General features: G+C 45.8%; 1 long non-coding RNA gene across 12 annotated transcripts; it reads left to right on the top strand.

Moving 5' to 3' along the window:
* Positions 1 to 6,317: 6,317 nt before the first annotated feature.
* LOC123156419 (uncharacterized) lies at positions 6,318 to 12,649 on the top strand. Of its 12 annotated transcripts, none has more exons than XR_006478068.1 (5): positions 6,322 to 6,994; positions 7,245 to 7,443; positions 7,706 to 8,812; positions 9,268 to 9,352; positions 10,090 to 12,649. It is a non-coding gene; the product is annotated as an uncharacterized lncRNA (long non-coding RNA). The 12 variants fall into 12 exon arrangements; XR_006478071.1 differs by having other exon boundaries at positions 9,554 to 12,649; XR_006478062.1 differs by having other exon boundaries at positions 6,323 to 6,994; positions 9,273 to 9,352.
* Positions 12,650 to 14,228: the final 1,579 nt, after the last annotated feature.

The raw sequence follows: 14,228 nt of genomic DNA, 5'->3' as shown, positions 1-14,228 counted from the left end.
TAGATCACAAGACTCGGGCTCTCTTTAGACCAAAAATATAATTTCTTTAGACTGAAAATACATTGATGACAGGGATCACGGAGGGTCCGTCCCACGTTGGGTGACGGTTAGGTTAGGTCCGGCGATCACGGAGGCGACTGCGCCCCCGGGTCTCGTTGGTAGTTCCCGTCCAGTCTCAATCAGATCTCGCCGCCGATCAGCCGGGTGCAGAGCCGTCGCTCCTGTACTCCTGGCCGTGGTGCGAGCCCCGCCCCCACCATAAGCCTCTCGCGTGCGTCCTAGGGCACGCGACCGTAATACACCACTTCTAGGTTTCCCCTGAGGCGTTGAGGCGTGCTAGATCAATGGAGAAGGTGGCCGGTCTGTTGGAGCAGATGAAGCTTTCGGAGGAGGAGAGGAAGGGGTGAAGATCAGGTGGGCGTCGAAGGCGAAGGGGAACGAAGGGGAGATCAAGGCGATTGGCAAGGTACTGTCTGAGAGGCCGGCGCACCCGGATGCGATCAGCTTCTCGCTGGGGCGATGTTGGTGTCCGTTGAAGGGGGTGGACTGCAAGGAATTGGGGGAGAACATCTTTCTGTTCACCTTCAAGCAGGAATCAAGGAAGAGGAAAGCGTTGGAGGAAGGACCATGGATGTTTGACAATGATCTAGTGGTCATGGTGGATTTCGTGCCTAGCAAGAGAATCGACCAGTATGTGTTCGAGGAGGTGCCGATCTGGGTTAGGGTTTTTGGCCTGCCGCTAAGGAAGATGGAGGAGGACACGGCGAAGGACATTGGTAATTTGGTGGGGAAGTTTGTAGAGATGGGCATGGGGGCTGATGGTTCCAGGATGGGAAGGTACCTGCGCATTAAGGTTCGTATGCCAATATCTAAACCAATCATGCGAGGTTTCTACCTGGATGTAGAGGAGGAGAGTGATGAGGAAAGGATGGGGGAGGGAGCAAAGAGGAAGGAAGAAGAAAGGCTGTTCTGCAAGTTTGAGTATGAGTTCCTCCCGGACTTCTGCTATGTGTGTGGGATGCTTGGACATGTGGAGAAGGGGTGCTCGGTGAGGTTGGGGAAGGGGGAGAAGGCACAATATGGGAAGTGGTTGCGGGCTGACATGGGAAGACGCGGGGGAGAAGAAGGGCGGATGTGGAGAGGCAATTATTATGGCAATGGCAGTGGGAGTGGCTCTGGTGGGGGAAGGAATCTTGGCAGCAGAGGGGCAGGGGGGAGATCAAGGAGCGACAGCCTCAATTGGCATAAAACTGACTCAGGGTCCAGCAGGGATAAATCGGAGGATGGGGAGGAGGTGAATAGCCCCAGTAAACTAGTCAGTGCAAGAGGGGGATTGATGCAACGGAAGAGGCTGGAGTTCGGGGAGGCTGGCAGGGGCGCAACGGGTAGCGAAGTCGGGGTATTGGCAGTGAAGGGTAGCGAGGTTGATCAGTCAGTTGCGAGGAAGGACTCTGGGCAGGAAGTAGGTGACAATGGGGGCGGCAGCACTGTCGGGGAAGATAAGGAGAAGCCCGCGAACCGTGTTAATGTTGGAGAGACAGGGAGGAAGGTCGGCTATGTTCCGAAAACTTATAAGAAGATTCGAAGGGAGGAGAAGCAAGGAGGTGTGGAGAAGGAAGGGGCTGGCAAGTTAACTGGCCAGAAGCGAGGCAATGAGAAGGGAGAGGAGTATGAGGCCATGAAGAAAGGAAGGGTGGAGAAGGAGGGTGGAAGCCAGGTGGAGGTGGATAACACAAACTTAGTATCGGCCGGGCTGCAAGTGCAGCCCCGCCGGGAGCAATGAGAATCGTCAGTTGGAACTGCCGGGGACTCGGGAACGGCCCGGCAGTTCGTGGCCTCTTGGATCTCAAGAGGGCGGAGGATCCCGATGTGGTGTTCTTGTGTGAGACTAAGTTGTTCGAAAAGGAGTTAGAGCGGTATCGGTGGAAGTTGGGGTTGGTTAATATGTGTGTTAGGAACCCAGAAGGAAGAAGTAGGGGGCTAGCAATACTGTGGAGGAGGGGAGTTAATCTATCTTTGAGATCAATGGGAAGAAGGCACATCGACGCAGACATCACAAAGGAGAATGGAGTGGTGTGGAGATTTACCGGGGTCTATGGCGAGTCGCAGGCCAGCAGAAAGAAGGAAACTTGGAGAACACTACATCTTTTGCAGCAGCAACATCAGGAGGGAAGACCCTGGCTTTGTATGGGAGACTTTAACGAGATATTAAGTAACGAGGAGAAGGGGGGTGGAGTGGATAGAGCGGAGGGATGCATGAATTCATTCCGGGAGGCGCTTGAAGGGTGCAGGTTGAGTGATTTGGGATTCGAAGGGGACATTTTCACGTGGTGGAATAACTGTACTAACGCGGACGGATACATATGTGGTCGACTGGACAGAGCGGCGGCCAATATGGAGTGGTGTGAGGCGTTCCCGGAGTTCCGCGTGAGGAATGAGCTGCCGCGGCATTCGGATCATCGGCCTGTGGTGGTGGATACGGTTGATACGGGGAACAACAGGAGGGGAGGAAGGGGAGCCTTTAGGTTTGAAGCACGATGGTTGAGGGAGGAGGGGTGCGACCTGGTGATGGAGGAAGCGTGGAGGAGAGCACATGAGAGGGGCACGGTGGATATTACTAAGGCGTTGGAGGATGTGGCGGCCGATCTAACACGGTGGAACAGAACAGTCCTGGGTGATACGGAAAGGAAGTTAAAGGAAGCCAAGAGAGAGCTGGAGGAATGGAGGAAGAGGGATATCACACCAGAGAAGGTTGCGGAAGAAGTACGTCTACGCTGCTTGGTAGATCATCTTGAGGAAGTGGTGGACATAAAATGGAGGCAGCGTGCTCATGTCTGGTGGCTGAAGGAAGGAGATAGGAACACGAAGTTCTTCTTTCGGTATGCCTCGGCGAGAAGGAAAGCTAACCGTATCAGGAGGCTAACGAGGAAGGATGGTGTGGTGCTGGAGGAAGGGCGTGAACTAACTAAGTATGCTCAGTCTTATTTTCAGGGCTTATTTACCTCAAATGGCAATCACAACTACGAGGAGATCCTTCGGTCCGTCCCAACCAAAGTTACTCGGGCTATGAACGATTGCCTTACAGCTGAATTCACTGACATGGAGATAAAGGCGGCCCTGGATCACATCGGGGATCTTAAAGCTCCGGGGCCGGACGGCATGCCGGTTGTTGTGTTCAAGAAATATTAGCATCTCATGGGTAGGAACATTAAGGAGGAGGTGATGAAGGTCTTGGAGGGGGGCGAACTACCACAAGGGTGGAATGATACCACGGTGGTTCTCATACCAACGGTCAAGAATCCTTCGCGAATCAAGGACCTGCGGCCCATCAGTCTTTGTAACGTCTTGTACAAGATCATTTCAAAGGTCCTTGCAAATCGCCTGAAGGTTGTTCTGCCACAGATCATATCAGGTAACCAGAGTGCCTTTGTTCCGGGGCGTCTCATTACGGACAACATTTTGATGGCTTATGAGATGTCACACTACCTGATGAATAAACATGGAGGCAAGGAGGAGTTTGCTGCGGTGAAAGTCGACATGAGCAAAGCATATGACAAGGTGGAGTGGTCCTTCCTAGAAGCCATGATGATCAAACTTGGCTTTGCCAGAAGTTGGGTGAGGCTTGTGATGAAGTGTGTGACAACAGTTAAGTACCGGATCAAAATGAATGAGGAATTTTCGGATCTGTTTGTGCCTTCCAGGGGCTTCGCCAGGGCGATCTGATATCGCCGTACCTCTTTGTGTATGTGCCGAGGGTTTATCAGCGCTGCTCAATGACTCTCAGAGGAGGGGGGTTTTCAGCAGCATTCAGATCTGTCCAGGGGCGCCGGCTATTTCCCATCTCTTTTTTGCGGATGACTCGATGTTACTTATGAAAACAAATCCAAATGAAGCGGAGGAACTGCAGAGGATACTGGCAGTATATGAATATTGCTCCAGACAGTGTATCAACCACGAGAAGTCGGCGATCATGTTCAGCAAAAACTGTCAGACAAATTCCAAAGATGCGGTCAAGACCATCCTTGGCATAACCAGCGAGGCATATAACGAGAAATATTTGGGATTACCGGTGTACATCGGTCGCTCAAAGAAGAAAGCTTTTGCTTACATCAAGGATTCTATCTGGACCAGGATGCAAGGCTCCAACGAGCGGACTCTCTCTCGGCAGGGCAAGGAGATCCTGGTGAAAGGAGTGGCGCAGGCTATCCCTACATTTGCCATGTCGGTATTCTACTTGACCAAAACCCTCTGTGAGGAGATCAGTGCCATGATTGCCAAATATTGGTGGAGCCAGCAGGATGATGAAAACAAAATGCATTGGGTGGGTTGGTAGAAGCTCATCCGGTCCAAAGGACGGGGAGGCCTCGGTTTCCGGGATATTCACGACTTCAACATTGCCATGCTTGCCCGCCAAGTGTGGAGACTTGTCCAAGAGCCCGACAGCCTCTGTGCGCAGCTGATGAAGGCCAAGTACTACCCCAACAACTCAGTTCTGGAAGCGGGGGAGCATGCAAACATGTCCTATGCGTGGAGGAGTATTTCCCATGGCATTGAGTTGGTTAACCAAGGTGCCATCTGGCGAGTGGGCGACGGGGAGAGCATAAGGATCTGGGAGGATCCTTGGATACCAAGAGCTTGGTCACGCAAGGTTATCACACCGAGGGGAGGAAGCTTGCTGACAAGAGTTTCAGAACTCATAGACCCCGTTACTGACGATTGGGATGTCGCACTAGTCCGGGTACCTTTTGGGAGGAGGATGCAGCACTGATTCTCCAAATGCCACTGCGGGATGGTGTTGTGGACTTCATGGCCTGGCATTTTGATCCCAAAGGACTCTTCTCAGTCCGACAGGCATATAAGCTGAAAAGAGCTATCTCGGAAGCTGCAGGTGGAGAAGGTGGGCCGCCACAAATTGAGCCTGGCACCCTGAATGAGGGCGGTCAGGACAAATGGAAGAGGATTTGGCGCATGCCTTGCCCGGGGAAAATCAAACATTTTATTTGGAGGATGGCACATAACACTTTAGCGACCAAGGACATCCTATGCAGAAGGGGCATGACCATCGAAGACCACAAGTGCTTTTTGTGCAACTCGCGAAATGAGTCTGGGAAGCATCTCTTCGTGGAGTGCCAGGAAGTCAAGCAGGTGTGGCTTGCCCTCAATCTCGAGCACGTAAGGCAGCGTCTGACCGTTTGCGATTCAGTGGATGCGACCCTGGAAACACTGTGGCAGATCCCGGAGAAGGAGCGCATGCTGATCGTCGTGATGTGGTGGCAGTGGTGGACGCAGAGGAACAAAGCGTGACACGGCGAGAAGCCCATGAAGCACGATCAGTTTGCTTGTAGAGCTGCATGCACGATGGAGGAATACCAGGGTTACTTTAGCAAAAACGCTAAACCGCTTGCAGCCCCCCAGAGGTGGTCACCGCCGCCAGCAGATGTGCTTAAGTTTAATGTGGATGGCGCCCACATCCCGGGCTCACAGCTGGGTGCTTGGGGGGTGATGGTCCGAGATAGGGACGGGGCGGTGGTAGCGGCCCGGGCTGGACAACATAACCAGGTGGCGGATGCTTTTGGTGCTGAACTCCTCGCGGTCGGTCAGGCATTGGATGTTGCTGCTGAGCTTGGCGTGGTGCATTTGATCATCGAAACTGACTCGCTTCTGGTAGAACAAGCACTCAACAAACGAGGGCCAGATTTCTCCAGGCAGGCGCACGTAAGTGAGGATATGAAGATGAAGATGAACTTATGGTTTGCATCGTGTGAAATACACCACTGTAGGAGAGAAGCTAATATGCCGGCTCATCACCTAGCTAAACTAGGTCTTTCCCTCCCAAGTGGAGAAGTTCTTGTATCAGATGTTGATGTACCAGCTATTGTAGCTGACGCTGTTATGGGCGACTTAGGCCTAGCGGTTGAGTAATAAAGCTTATGCTTACTCTCAAAAAAAAAATCTTCATGTCAAAAAGTGTAATGTTGCTTATATTTTATTGTATATAAAAATAGTCATAAAATGCTAAACCAATTCTGGTATTGTTATTCACCATTGGAGCAATCAACCTGACTAAAATGATTTATTCCCACGGCAATTGAGAGCAAAAAAGAATTCTAACCTATAAGGATCCTAGTCAACTTGCCTCCAGGATGCTCCCCCGATTGGGCCGATTCCCAGCCGTTCGATCCAGGTCAATCCAATCTTTGGCTTTGACTGGAGCGTTGGATGTTCGCTGCTCGTTTCACTGGTCGTTTTCACCACGTGGTAAGTTTGGATGCCCAATGACGGATGGGCTCTTGGAGCATTCGTCTTGGTTGGGTCAGCCTTTTCGAGGTGCATGTGCGCCCTCTGCTTGCGCGACGCGTGCGCGTCGTGTCGTGCGCTTCGCCATAGCGCACAGCCCCACGAACCCTAGCCCCCAAACTGCAGCCGCCACAATCTTCCCTCCTTACTTCCTCGTCAACACAGGCGCCGCACCCCTCCCTTCTCCCCCCTTCCCGCAGCCCCAAGAGCTCGGCCGTACCATTCGACGAGATCCACCGCCTCCTGAGGTACATATCCACCCCAGGTCGCGAGGAAGTCGCGGGAGGAGGAGAGAACCCTCGTCGCAAGGAAGATGCAGGAGGAGGAGGTCAGCCGGGCGTCGCCGGCCGAAGAAGGAGGAGAAGCGGGGATGCCAGCCAAGGAGGCGGATCGCCTCACCTCTACTGCACTGTGAGCGCTGCCGCTACCTCTGCCTCCACCTTGCCCCGCCGTCATGGGAGGAGTCGCCATGGAAGAGCAGTCGTAGGTACCACAACATCAAAGGAGCTGCAGTCGGGTGGAGATGAGGATGCGTCGCTCGATTGACAAGAGCAGGACAGTGAATTGGATTGAGGGCGTCTACATGGCCACACCGCTGCTGCCGCCTAGAGTCGCCTTGGGGTGCCACCTCGAGCGGCCTCCATCGCCGCCCCGAGTCAAGTCCACCACTGCCGCCAGGAATCCCGTCCCCAGCAAGGTAACTTCCTCTGAATACCTGCTCTTCCTGGTCCTGTTGCCCTGCTTATTACATGTGTGATGTGTGCGTGCTTGTTGCCGTGTTGCGTGTGTGCGTGTTTGTTGGCTTGCTGCTGGGTAATTTGTCTGGGTGTTGGGCTGTTGATGGCCCGATGTTGATGCTTTGCTGCATATATTTGTATAATGTTTGTATCTTCCATGCAGCTACGAAGCTATGCTTTGTTGTATATTGACTTTGTTGCTTGCTGCAGCTGACCTGCTGATGTTGCTGCTGTGCTGGCCAGGGAGTGAGTCCACTGACATATGGACACAAGAGATATTCAGTTATGAGGATTAGGATATTAATGATTGTTCAGTCATTGAGGATTCGAAAAGAGGCATCAATGCTCCAGTAAAGGTTGTATTGAAGTTGTGGCTGTCAATAGTCCTTTTATTGATGCTAACTACATGGTAAGGAAATAATGCTATATGATTTGCATATTTTGTGCTATGAGATCTTCTGCAACTGAATTCGAAGTTAAAGCGTTGAACTCAGTTTTGCAGTAGTTAGTTCAATACTACTTTGAATCAGGTTCCTACTTTTTTCTATTATTAGGTGCGACGACAAGAATCATCCAGTGGGATGTTCTACTGCATCGGAATTTGACAAATTTAATTCTGCCAATATATTATTTCCTTCATTGCTGAAGTTAACACCCTCTCCCTTTTGTAGGCCTATATGTTCAAGTATGACTCCACTAATGGCCCCTTTAGAGGATCCATTAAGGTCGTGGATGATTCAATACAGGAGATTAATGCAAAAAAAAATCACAACCACAAGCAAAAGGTAAATATGCCAGGGTTAGCTGATTGTTTGCCATATTAGTGTGGTTGATATAGATGTCATGGTTTCTAAATATGCATGACATGTTGTCCTGAAATAAGGACATGTGAAGCAATGAAGTCGCCGAAGTAACATTATTACTTAATAATCGATTCATAGTTTAGAGCCCCATGTTTTTTGCACATTCATACTGACATATAATAGCTTACAAGTGCACGCTTGTTGTACATCTCGAGTACTGGATGTTCCTTCTCTTATTTTGATTCTGATGTTCATATGTTAATTTTCTGCGATGGAGGGAAAGGAGAAGTCTGAATGTGCCAACAAGTAGCGACCAGTGAGCTGTCGTCTATGATTGGCTATGGGAGGAGTTGTCTTGCGCTGCAAGGGCATCTTGCAGATCGATTTCCTTGGTTTGATGTATCTCGGATTCTGATTAGTCTTTGATTTCACACATTTGTTTGGATATTTTCTTTGCGTCAAGCACCATGATTTTTTTATCACTAGTCAACATGCACAGTACTATCTAAGCATAGTTGTTGGTTCTGAGCTTTTGCAGCACATAACAAATCTTAGCTTTCAGGAATTATGATATTGGCCATTTCCACTGAACATGAAGAGGGTACATGTATGGACATGTAGAAACTGGAGTGAATTAACATAATCCCATAGAATGTAGTCTGAGAAATGAGAATAGTACGCCAACTCAGTGAGGCAAGTACCGGCCTGTTTTGCCATCCCTGTGATAAATGAAAGTTAGTTTAGGTAATCTTGGTTATAAAATCATTTTCTTAAAGGCTTAACTTATAACTTGACAGAAATTTTTATTGCACCTGAATATTTGATTATGAATCTAAGTTATGGGAAATAGGTGGAGTAAGAGGAAATGGGGCGTTGTTAGGCGGGACCTTGCCACTGTTGCCTTGGGTTTTGGCATCGAAGCACCACCATGTATGGCTAGCCTTCCATGGCTACATCGAGGGTCCCAATCTGCAGGTGAGCTCTTCTTTTCATCTACAGATTATGACTATAGTTTGTGATTCATGGCTACTATAGTCCTTCCATGGCTAAATCTCCACCTTGTGATTCATGGCTACTATAGTCCTTCCATGGCTAAATCTCCACCTCAATGAGATTGTTTTTGTGCTAGAAACAGACTAGGCTAAATCTCCACCTCAATGAGATTTAGTTTGTGCATTAACGACTATAGGTTTCTTATTGTTTTGGAGTGTCTGCTTTCATTTCCTCTGGTTCAGTCAGTATTTATTTGCACCCATGTTAGCTTCAGTATTCCTTTCCGATTCTCACACTTTGGTTGCGGCTTCTTTGTTTATGTTGGAAGTATTAGACAGATAAATTGTTCATTTAAGTTGTCTCCACTTTCTCCTCTTGTGTCACATTAAATCATGGTATAATAGATAATTCAGTTAACTGATTGTTTGCCATATTAGTGCAGTTGATATAGATGCCATGATTTATAAATATGCATGGCATGTTGTCCTGAGATAAGGACAGTGAAGCAATGAAGTGGCCAAGGTAACATTATTACTTAATAATTGATTCATAGTTTAGAGCCCTGTGTATTTCGCACATTCATACAGATATATAATATCTTACAAGTGCATGTTGTTGTACATCTTGAGTACTACATGTTCCTTCTCTTATTTTGATTCTAATGTTCATATACTGGTTCTGACTGAATTCTGGCGTTGATTCCAATTTTTTGCGAAACTCCAGGACCCCATGCAGTGTGCATTGGACAGTGTTGTGGAGGGTCCAATTTCCTCATGATTTAAGAAGCTCTGTGTAGTATCAAACTTAATTTGAGAACACTGGCTTGTTTTGTAGTCCATTCCCAGCACATGTGTTCAGAAGACTGGACACATCTTGTACTTACTTGAAATTTTCTTTCCATAAAAAGTTCCTTGGAAGGGATTGCGAAGTTAAACGAGCATGTCCCTTTTTCATCTATTTACAGTGTGTTTTCTTTTGGTTTCACCACATTTTTAGGTTCACATTTTTTACAGATTACGTATAGGAGGCATTGATGATGGAACATGAATGCCCATTGTTCTTGTTTGCTCCTGATCTTAGTAGACCTGTGATGTGCTCTTGATCCTTTCTCTTTTTTTTGTTAAATGAGTCTCTGACTGAGGACATGTTCTTTAATTAGATTGCAATCATGAAACTTTTTTTTGGGGTTTCTTATTGTAAAATACAAAGCTTCCAAATTGTTTGATCCTGGAAATAAGTTAGCAAATTTTTGTGTGCAGTGAGCTGGGAGCCGGGGTCATCCCTGTCACCACCAGTCGAACATACTACTTCAGCCACCATGTTGAGCGATATAAAAGTGTTCTCTGTTTCATAGAGCAACAACACGAGATTGTGCCCCCACTTGCTCCTGGTGCATGTTGCTGCCCTCCTCCCCCCTCTGATTTGACTTGCTTTACATTGCGTGAAGTTGTTTACTTTCAACTTTACAAAGCTATATCAAGTTCACAACTGTACTTGGCTACAACTGTAACATGATGCATTTCTCTTCCAGTTTATTGAATATATTTTTAAGGATTGAATGTTCTATCTGGTACTGTCCTATCACTCATTTAACTATCTTAATTTGTTCACAAAACTCCTTCTGTAGCTAAGATTTCTTTGTACAACACGTACTAATTATTGGTCTTATTCTTAAATCTTATTTCACGTTATTCAGCTGCAGGCTGGGTTAAGATTGTTTTTGTGCCAGAAACAGACTAAGCAATGCTCTAACCTTAAAGGGCAACCTGGTGCATGTAGCTCCCGCTTGCGCAGGGTCCAGGGAAGGGTCCGACCACTTTGGGTCTATAGTACGCAGCCTTTCCCTACATTTCTGTAAGAGGCTGTTTCCAGGACTTGAACCCATGACCTCATGGTCACAAGGCAGCAGCTTTACCACTGCGCCAATGCTCTAACCTTGGCAGCAAAAATTGTCTAAATTCCATAAATAAGGTCGTGGAACATCTTTGAATACGTTCATTTAAATATCTTGAGTCGACCTATATGGGTTGCTTCTGTGCACAATCTCTTTGATATGAATTTATAGGAGAGAAATTCTTTCATGGTAATGATGTATTATCGATATTTACTCTGTTTCTTAGGCATATAAGTTTCTTTTTGTGGGATGCAATTACGGCACCATATGAATATGATCCTTGAGTTGCATAACATTTATAAAGAATGTCTTGGAAATTGCAAGTAGATGATTACGTTTACCCTGTAACTTTAGGAGTAAGATATATATGGTGATTGAATCTAGAGATGCTTGCTAATCTATAACGTTAAGATCCAGTCATGTGCAATATGTTTTATTCATAGAAACTTGGAATCAATCTGGCTGAAAGTAATCACCTTATGGCGTGGCATGAAGAGGTAGTTCACAAACCTCTGTTAGGTGCTCCATCCTTTGTCACTCTGATTTGCTTTCCTAATATCTGGCTTCTCTGAACAGATGTGTGCAGATTTGAGAAAGAAGAGGAATAATCCAGCAGAAGAATTTGGTGAATAAGAACAACTTGGCATTTCTCTCTTGTGAACAGAGTCATGCCTGCCTTTTGATTTTATTGTTTGTGCTAATGCAAACAAGAATTCTCTATAGTTCTTGACGCAACACCTCTAATTACTCAATCTGCAATACATGATTAGGAGAAGTTTAGTGCATGAATTAGCATTCTATAAAGTCCGTCTAAGCTCATGTCTCTAGGCCAGGGTAGATTTCTCAATATCATTTTTGGGATTGTTTGAACACTGAACAACATTGCCAGGTCAACCATTTCTCATGTATTTGTCATATCTGTAGGTATTGTGGTGTCTCAATTTTGTCACCAGCCTCTTTTACCGACCTGTAAACTATCTGTCTCGAGGTCTCCCTGACTGTATTTGGGTTTAGAAAAACAAATAACTATTTTTGGACTTATTTTTGCATCAACTACTTTGTAGGTATTATGTGTGTTGTTAGGGATCTGATATTATGTAGTTCCAGGGATTTCAGACGGTCTGGTCAGTCCATTGTTCTTTCCATGTGATACTTTTTCTCAGTATTGTGATCATCAGTGCTCTTGACACTGGTTACTTTTTCTTATTACTGTGATCGTCAGTGCTCTTAACATTGGTTGTTCTTGCTTTATGGTTGCCTTCCCAGTGCACCTTTATTACTTCTAACATATTAATTTTAATATGCTTGATTGACCATATTATATATTTCACTTCACCGGGGTGGTTGCTGGAAGTGTTGGTTAAAATATTTTGGCTAAAACATTGTCTCTAATTATCAAGTTTATACAGTTGAATCTTCTTGATTGACTATTTTGTAGCCTGCTCTTAGTTGTACAATATTAATTCTTAAAACTGGATCTCTTAAAATTAGTTAAATTTAATGAGTTGTTTCACTGTTTTCAAATAAGTAGCTTCAGCCCCAACTGTGTCCTAAAGCTTATTTTACTGCCTTTTCAAATAAGTTTTTTTCCTTGGCACTACTATCACTGTGTACAGATGGTTACTGAAAGAAGAAGTATTCAAGCAGCATACCTTCACTTGACAGATGCTTTAACCGCAAGAACTGTTGTTATTTTCTTTTCCTTTGCTGCAATAATGGTAGTTCTCCTTTGATTCTAGAAGCCACAAAGGAGTGAAGGGTAGAGATTTCAATTGTTGTTGAATTGGTGGGGTTTTCACCAAGTTAGTGTTGCAGATTGTTTCTATTTTAGGGCAAGAAGCCAAATCATATTGTTCATTGTAAATCTTGAAAAACTTGTTTACTGTCAATTCTATATCTATTATAAACTTTTTCCTGGTGTGGTACTTACCAATCTTGGTTTGCCCTTCCATTGCAGTAGAGCAATGTCCTTGTTTCTTCAAAAAAAATATTCTCATTTCATATTTGCCCCTCTATTATTGTACAACATGTCATAAACATGGTGCTGGGCATTATTTGTTGAGTGCGTTTCAAAAAAGAAGAGATGGCTATAGAGAGTGGCCATCACTGAAGAGATGACAAACATTGTGCAAGGCATTGTTTGTCAGCTCATTTCAAAAATTAAGAAATTACAATGCATGTGACCTATGAAGAGGTTGTGAAGGACAAAATGCCATGGAGTTTACCAACAACGTACCAAGGACAAGCGTGACTTTGGATTCCTAAGTTCCAGCTAACTTAGCAAAATTGTGTAGATAGAATGCCCGCATTTTGAAAACTCTATTACATAGTTTGTGGCTATGTTTATTTCAATTTTCATTATTAAAAGGATCCTTATTATTGTAAAGTTTTCAAGTATTTATTTTCAAATAACTTGTGGTTTGAAATGAGATTTTGCGCCATTTGCTGCAATGGGTAATGTTATTATACATCTTACCGTAGACACCAAGCCTTCTATTCTTTTTGTTAAGGTGGGTTAATTTGTTACCTTATGTGCCCACCCACAATTAAACCAATTAAATCATGGATTTTTTTCAATCTGTACATGGATTCAACGAGTCTCTGCGCCATTTGGCACAACGGGTGGCATATGGCCCTCTCACATGCTTATGCTTACAAAGAGGTTTCTTTTTCTTGTGCAAATAGAAAATAAAAATTTGGTGCAGACGGTGTTAAAAGAATATATCATTAATTGGTCTTTACATATTATACAAATATGTTTTTTAAAAATTTAAAATTCTCATCATGATAACCATATTTTCGGCTAATATGTTTTTTTTAAAATTTAGAATTCTCATCATGATAACCATATTTTCGGCTAAAAAAATGCTTCCTTTGTTGGTTTGTATATGTTATACAAATACACTTTTATTTCAAACTCAAATTTCACAACGATAAACATTTTTTTAGTATGACATGGTTTAAAATAGGTTTTCTACTACCAATGTCTGCAAAATGAAATTATTTTCATAGACAACATGGCTTTAGCGGGTCTCTGCGCCATTTGGCGCAACGAGTCAATTAGTTCCTATAAAGGATGCTGGAGTATGTGGCTCCTGGGCTCTTCGAGGGCGAGAGTGCCCTCTGTCGTCCGTTTTCGAGTGGTGTGCCGTTGGGGCTCTTTGCGCTGTCTGATGGCCTCAACAGGCCCATAATGGGTGACCGTGGGTTCGCACGGAGAGCCACCACCATGGGGCGTCGTCGGACGCGCCTGCGAGGGCGAGGCCGTCCGCACCGTTCGATTCTTAGTGGCGTGTCGTAGGTGTCTTCTGGGTGCTCTTCGTGCCGTCCGATCTATCTGAACGGTGCACACCCACGGGAGGAGCCTCGGGGGTCAATGGCAGGTGGACCGCAGGGCACGAGGCCAATGTCACGTGGCGTTTTCAACATGCTCGTGCGCAGGGTCGTCTCTGTTGGGCTGGTTGTTCACGCTAGTCGAGTCTTCTAGCGCGTTTGCAGCGCCAC

The sequence above is a fragment of the Triticum aestivum genome, chromosome 7B, assembly GCF_018294505.1.
Source record: "Triticum aestivum cultivar Chinese Spring chromosome 7B, IWGSC CS RefSeq v2.1, whole genome shotgun sequence".
NCBI lineage: Eukaryota > Viridiplantae > Streptophyta > Magnoliopsida > Poales > Poaceae > Triticum > Triticum aestivum.
The sequence above is the reverse complement of the archived record's forward strand: the minus strand, read 5'-3'. Positions and strand labels throughout refer to the sequence as shown.